The sequence below is a fragment of the Lemur catta genome, chromosome 19, assembly GCF_020740605.2.
Source record: "Lemur catta isolate mLemCat1 chromosome 19, mLemCat1.pri, whole genome shotgun sequence".
NCBI lineage: Eukaryota > Metazoa > Chordata > Mammalia > Primates > Lemuridae > Lemur > Lemur catta.
The window spans coordinates 28,306,312-28,314,000 of NC_059146.1; the positions used below are offsets into that span (position 1 = coordinate 28,306,312).

The 7,689-nt window shown below is 51.1% G+C and overlaps 1 non-coding gene across 1 annotated transcript; it reads left to right on the forward strand.

Moving 5' to 3' along the window:
- Positions 1-7,215: 7,215 nt before the first annotated feature.
- Positions 7,216-7,356, forward strand: LOC123624935. Its single transcript, XR_006730290.1, has one exon. It is a non-coding gene; the product is annotated as a U4 spliceosomal RNA (small nuclear RNA).
- Positions 7,357-7,689: the final 333 nt, after the last annotated feature.

The following is a 7,689-nucleotide window of genomic DNA, read 5'->3' on the forward strand; positions in this document are numbered from 1 at the left end:
AGATTTGAGGAGATGGACCCAAGCTCTACAGCTTGACTGCTCCGGCCGCGCATTTTCTTTCCTCCTCCTCATTGAAATCTGTGTCGTCCCTTGAGAGCCAAGAACCCACCCTGAGATGAAGTCAATATGGCCAATGTCCCTATGAGAAGAGACCAACTCTCAGGCTTCACGTGCCCTTTGGCCTTTTAGGCAAGAGTGGAGGGAGTGGATATTTTTGGGCTGGTCTTATTTTGGGGGCTCTTTGGTAGCAGGAAGGTAGGTTCTGCCAGACGGCGAAAGTCTCGACCACCGGCTTAAGGAGTCTGGACTCTCTGCGTGGGGAACTAGCAGGGGCTTGAAGCGAGAAGTGACCCAGCCAGGTCCTTGTCCAGGGCCCACTCTGGCAGCTGGCTTGTTGGGAGAACTGTGCTGAGGAGAGTCCACAAGAGAGACTCAGATCCGAACTGGGAGACCAGAGGGGATGGCGGCAGGGGGCAGATGAGAGCTGTTGGAGGAAGAGCTGGCTGGCCTCTGTGAGTGTCCTGAGAGGAGGCCTGAAGATGGTCTGAGCTGTGTCTAGTTTGGCCTTTGGGTGGATCAGATGTCATTAGCCCTGAGATAAGGATGAGGGTTAGGTTGGTAAGGGACTGAGATGCCAGGCGCAGTCCTGGGTGTGTTTAGATAGGACTCCTATGGGTGGTCCAGGGGGAACTATGGGGTGAGCCCTGGGAGGTGCAGGGGCTGGAGCAGGGAGGGGTGGAGGCTGAGGATGGGGGAGGAGCCGGGGTCTCCGCCTCTGTGGGAACCGCCTGCTCCCCTGCGTCACGTCAGGAGGTCAAGGCTGTGTTCTGCTCTTTCTCACCCTTCCCTCTGTTGATCACAGTGATTCTTCAGGGTTTCGGCTGCACAGACGTTCTTAGCCTGGGGGGTCACATATTGACTATCAAGTCTTTTGGAAAATGGGGACTGTGAGTTGATAAAGGGAGAGGCAGAAAGGGCAGAAGTGAGGAAAGGAAGGACTTTTGGGGAAGGATGACAGGGAGGAGCAGGCAGGTCAAACACACACTGTGCACTTTAACTGTCACTGTAAACCATAAAAACAAAACATGAATGTGAAGTTCTGCTGAGAACACGTGTCCATGGGTCAGAAGCGAGAGGGTGGGACTCAAGGGTAAAGGGGAAGAAGTCACTTCAAAGGATGAAGCTCCTAGAATCTCCTTGGAAGGCTCCCTGTGGGCTAGAAATGACTTGGCGTATTCAGTCTCTTGGGAACAATGAGTTTTACATGTTCACATGACAATATTAAATACCAATAGCCAACAAACGTTGTGTGCCTACAATTAGTCCATCTAATGCAACCAGCACAACTCACAGTCAACAAATACTGTGTGCTCAGTACGTGCCAGGCAGGGTGCTAAACACCCACTGGATTACCTCTTGTGATCTCACAGCAGCACAGGAGGTGGGGACTTTTATTGGCCTCATTTTACAGATGAGGAGACTGAGGTATAGTCGTTTGCCAGGCCCCTGCAGCTTGTGCCCTGGAGCCGGCGCAGGAAGGCCGGCTGCCTGGGGGATGTCATAGCAAGTGCCCTTGGCCATCAGCAGTTCAGTTAAGTGCAGTTCAGGACGTTCTTTTTTTTTTTAATTTTGAGATATGAAGGGGAATTCAGGATATTCTATGCTTTTTTTCTGCTTAGAAGAAGACATAGATAAAATGCAACTCAGGTATAGAAAGTGTTGAATCTCAGGTCGACTCCCAGGTTGACTGACAGCAGGAAGGCTGGGGACGGTGATGGGGTCGGACTTCCCACAGAGTGGTCCTGGGACCGTCTGTATAGGACCGTCTGTATGAGACTCAGCTGGGATGTTTGTTAAACACTGAGACATATAGGCCTCCCTTTGGGCCGACTGAAAGCAGAATTTCTCACTGACGTTTGAGACCTACTGACTTGAGGCCGGATGTCTGGGTCTGGAAGGGAATGGAATCTTGGCTTCTCCAGTCACCCCAGTGTGGGTCTTGCTCCTCTGTGAGATTAGCAATGTAGTCTTTGCTCTCATTCTTTCTCTGGGCTCTTGGAGCCGTAGGGAGCAGGACCGAGCATGGAGGAAACGGTGCTGCCTTTATGCCAGAGGAGGCGTTTGGAGGCAGCGACTCTTACTCACCTTTGCCTTTCACTGTTCATTCATTGCTTGTCTCCCCTCCCCTCCCCCCCAGGTAGGGGTTTCACTTCTCTGCCAGTCCCCTGGGGGGGCTTCCCAGCAGGGTAGGGACCTCTGTGTGGTTTGGTGCTGGGTGGGGGATGGGCAGAGGGGGAGAGGTGCTCCTCTGGGGCTCCCGCCTTCTGCCCTGGAGGTAGAGCGGCTTCCCCTTGGTCTGCTCAAGAGCAAGTGTGGGGACCTGCCCGGAGCAGCGGGTGGGGAGCAGTGGAGTGGCAGCCTGGGATGTGAAGGGGATCCTGCCACCTGCAGTCTTCATGCATCCCCATCTTTCCTGAAATGGAGGGTCAGGCTCCCTGAGGGTCCCGGGCGGGCAGTGCAGGTAAACAGGACGAAATACGAATCTTTTTCCTTCCGCCTCACCCATGAGCACGGTTGGAGGGCTGATCCCCTGTCATGGGCAGGGACATCAGAGAGTTCCATGCAGTTTACTTTTTGGATGCTCACACACTCTGCCCTCAGGAAGATCCAGAAGGGAGGGGAGGGGCCTGGGCTGGGAGTGAGGAGACCCGGTTCTGTGTCAGCAAAGCTACCAACTTGCTGTGTTACTGTGAGACAGTCACTTGTCCACTCTGGACTGGCGTTTCCGTATCTGTAGCTATTGAATTTGAGCAGATAATCTTTAGTGTTCTCAAGGTCTGATTCTATGATTAGCAGCGGGAAGGCAGGGGCAGCTGCAGGACAGACCTGAATGCTTCTTTTTTCTGTCACACGTGCCTGCGAACCCCAAACGAGCAGGTTGTGCGTTCAATTCGTGTCTCTTCGTGAACGGCTCTGTGTTTCCGTGGCTGAAGATGCCCACTGCGGGTGTGGTGAGGAATCTCTGGAGCCGGGAGCCCCCTTGCTCCTGGGAAAGGAGGGCCCAGCTGGTGGTTTCCCTGCCGTTGCACGTGTTTCGGTAGTGACATGGCTTCTCTTCCTGTTGTCCCACCTCCCGCTACAACCTATCCCGAGCATGACATTCAGTTTCCGGAGTAGGCTGTGATTGTTTAAATAAATTTCCTGGCTATTTCCTGCCTGTAGTTCTGTGAAACAAATGGCAGGGAATTCTTTCCGTAGACATCGGCGTCTTTGCTTCATATTCTCCCTTCCTACGTAGAACCTGACAGAACACACAGGGCACAAAGAGACACATGTGCATGCTCTGGCTCCAGCATTCATAGTATGGTGAAGGCTGGGATGGCACATTCTTATGGTTTGATTACAATTGTCTGGGGAGCTCCGATAACACATATGTGAACCTGTGTGATGTCCTAATGTCTTGTATGTCACTGCCACTTAAGAGTTTAGGGCGGGTGCTGTGACTGTGTGTGAGGGTGTTACATGTGTCCGTGTGTCTGCATGTGTGTGCATGTGGCTCGGTGTGTGGGGCCAATGGCAGTTAATGCTGAGAGGAAGGAATTTAGGAGCTGAGTTTGCTGTCCCTCTGTGTCTGCCTTTTGTGCAGTGTACTGGTAACTTGTTGTCAGAGGCTGATAAGATGCTAGAAATCTCCTCAATCTAGGCTGAAACCTGCCTTGTTTTGTTCTTGGGTGTGCATCATGTGAGAGGGTGGGGCGGTGGAGGATGAAACACCCAGGCCTTCCTGAACAGTGTGAGGTCAGTTCTCAGAAATTAGATGCTGATTATTTAGCCATTGCCACCCTTGGATTTGTGGGTGGAACCCAGAGAATTTTATAGTTTCTGTGACAGAGGTATCATCCTGTTCCAGGAAGATTAGAAGCCATTGACATGCAGGACACTGGCCAGATTCGTGGCTTGTTTCTAAGTAATATTTAAGCATTCCGACCTTTAAAAACACTTCAGTTTCACTAATACTTGTCATGTACCTACCAAGGGCCAGGTGCTGAAATTTCAAAGATAAATCGTGTCTGATCTCTGCCCTCAGGAACTACTAATAGTTTGTCTTTTCTTGAGCCAGGCTTTCTGGGGCTAATGCCCCCAGTACCTGCCTCTCTCTCACTAGTGCAACCTCTGGGAGCTCTCAGAACCAGACAGGCGGCTGCTGGAGGAGAGTGGGGCGGGCGTCCAGCCCCTTGCAGCTTTCTGACTCTCTCCTTCAGGGCACGGTGACCATGGCAGATAGGACACTGGGCTCCTTAGGAAACGCTGTCACAGGGAATGTGGTGGGGATGGCAACTGTGATTGCCCCTCAGCTGCTCAGGGTACAAAAGCATGGCCTCAGACACACCCAGAAGTGGAGAAGGAGTGCATGTTCTCTGGGGGACCTGAAATGGGAGTTGTCTGTTCCTAAGAACACTAGCAGCAGTGAGATGGGATTAGCAAGGACGTGGCAGGGCAATTTGGGCCCTGCAGAGTTGTCTCCGGGAAACTACCATGACTTCCCTCCAGTCAGACCAGGGTGTTGGGCAGTAGTTAAGGGGGTGGGGTAGGGAGAAAGATGCACAAGAAGTGCTCAGACCAGTGGGTGCCGCACTTTCATCTGAGGCTCATACACTAGTCTCATGTCCCCTCTGCCACACAGAGGCACCAAAGCTGCACAACTCCCCTCTTCCCCCCATTCTTAAGGCTTCATGATGCCCTTTTGTGACTTCTTTCTGCCTTCAATATTGCCCTTGATATTCATTTTAGCCTGATGTCACTTGTATAAAATAACTGGGGGTAGAGTGAGTGAGAATTTCCCAGACTTCACATTTTTTTATTTTTTTGAGACAGAGTCTTGCTCTGTTGACCTGGGTAGGGTGCCGTGGCATCACCATAGCTCACTGCAACCTCAGACTCCTGGGCTCAAGCGATCCTCCTGCCTCAGCCTCCTGAGTAGTTTGGACTACAGGTGTGTGCCACGCCACCTGGCTAATTTTCTATTTTTCTATTTTTCTTAGAGACGGGTCTCGCTCTTGCTCAGGCTGGTCTTGAACCAGACTCCACATTCTTTTTTTTTTTTTCGAGGCAGAGTCCTGCTCTGTCATCCTGACTAGAGTGCTGTGGCGTCAGCCTAGCTCACAGCAACCTCAAACTCCTGGGCTCAAGCAATCCTTCTGCCTCAGCCTCCCAGGTATCTGGGACTATAGGCATGCGCCACCATGCCCGGCTAATTTTTTTCTATATATTTTTAGTTGTCCAGCTAATTTTTTTCTTTTTTTTAGTAGAGATGGGGTCTCACTCTCGATCAGGCTGGTTTCGAACTCCTGAGCTCAAACGATCCACCCGCCTCGGCCTCCCAGACTGCTAGGATTACAGGCGTGAGCCACCGCACCCGGCCCAGACTCCACATTCTTAACAGAAGCTCTGGGCCTTACCCATTTCCACTTCTCCAAGATGACCCTGGGAACTTAATTCTGCCATCCAGGTACTAACCAGGCCCGACCCTGCTTAGCTTCTGAGATCAGATGGGATCAGGTGTGTTCAGGGTGGTATGGCCGTAGACATGGGAACTTAATTCTAACCTGGGTCCTACTGTAGCTCTTTGACCAGCCCAGCTGGTCCCGAAGTACAGTTCAACCTGAGACAGAGGGAGAGTTTGGGGGAGAGAAAGGGAGGATGGAGGAAGGAGGGAGGAAGGGAGAGGGGCTTCAGGCACTAGATGTTCAGTGCCTTTGGAGTCAGACTGGATGGACCTGGATTTAAATCCACACTTAGCTGTGTGACCTTGGGCAGTTGACTTAAGCTCTCTAAGACTCAACTGTTATGTTTGTAGGATGGAGATGATAGTTGTAACATCTAATAGTTATAACAGCTAATGTAGTGAGCACTTCACTACATACATCAGCGCAGTGAATCCTCATACATCTTTAGAGATTAGGCACTATTATAGTTGTCATTTTTCAGACGAGGAAATGGAGGCACAGAGAAGCGAAGCAGCATGCCCCTGTTAACGGAATTCTTAAGTGGTGGAGCTGGGATTCTGAACGTGGACAGTTCCACCTCAGTCAGGTGTCTTTAACTACTGCACTAGACCGTGGAGTCCACAGAATGTTAACAAGGAGTAATTGAGAAAAAACATTTAAAGCAGCAGGTATAGTGCTTGGCAAACAGTAGGCACTCAGTAAGTGGTAGCTGTTGCCACCAGAGTAGAGAAGCCGACTTTCTGAGACGTGTGTCCACCTGGGCATGTGGGGGATGTGGCCCTGGGTCAGGGTGAGTCAGGACAGAGACGGGTCCTCCTGCTGACCTGGAGTTTGCAAGGTGTCAGGGCTTCTTCCAGCGAGGCTCTGTTCAACAGGGTTTATTGGCAAAAGTCTTGTCCCCGCAACCCCAAAGTTGCCTGACAGGCCCCGAAAGGAAAACACAGGAGCTGAAACTGGGTGGCCACAGGGAGGGGCTCCTTCCCAGAGAGTCAATTGCTCAAGAATCACTTTTCTGACTCTGCTTCAGAGGAATCTGGCCTTTCATTTCCTGATGTCTCACCCATTTGTTTGGTCAGGGCTCCCAGATAAGCACCTGTGGAACAGAGTGGGGCTACTGCTTGAATTGGCACCGGGTGAAGGGTCATTGCCAGGAAGCCAAGGAGGCGTTGCAGTAACCCAGGGAAACCCAAATGTACGTTTCAGAGGAAGGGAGCATCAGGTTTGCTCTGTTCCCTTGTCATGTGTACCTTGGCCCTCTGCGTGGCCCTGGGAGTGGCTCCATAGGTCTGTGAGCAGTTCCGGCACCTGCCCCTTGCAAGGCACCAGCTGGGCCAGAGGCAGCATGGCTTATGGCTCTAGGTGTGTTGGAGGCTGAGGAACCTGGATTCTGTCATGGCTCAGCCACTTTTTACTTGTGTGACCTCCACAGTTTATTCATCTTTTCTGAGCCTCAGTTTTCTCATTTGTGAGAAAGTTATGAGGATCAAATGAAATAACATACACACAGCCCCTAGAACAGTGACTTACATACTGGAGGTGCTCAGTAAACGTCCACAGTCATGCTTAGGTCCAGCTGGGGGCTGTGGAGAAATATAAATAGAACCCCTTGCCTTTAAGTAGATTAAAGTCTAGGTGGGGTGAGGGGCAATATGATCGATAAACATGTAAATCATGTATGTAACGTAATGCATGTAACGTAACACTGGCCAGTTTTGCACAGTGGCAGTGTCGTAGCCAATGAGATTTATCCAAGGTGCAACTGTTGCTAATTGAAAAATTTCCCTATAACACCAGCCATCAAGTGTCATGGACAGTGAGGGCTTTGGGAGTTTGGAGGCCGGAGAGCTGCCCTATGGGCTAGGCTGGCCAGGGAAGGCTTTCTGAACAAGTGAATGTGCAAAGGTTGGAGAGGAAGGTGCAGGGGAAGGTCCAGGAAAACATCAGAATGAGGCCAAGTAGAATAAGTGCAGGAGATAGAGAAGAAACCGTTTGGATTGGAATCTACCTGATAGCACTCTAATTTTGAGACCCTGGATTTCTTCTGTGCCTGAAACTCACCTTTTTTCTGTCTTTTTGACCTCGCTGGAATATATGCTTTAGCCTGACCTTTGTCTGGGATGGTCCTACCTCTCAGGGTATTGTAATGGTTTTCACCAAGGGTGACATCTGGGACTGGCTCCAA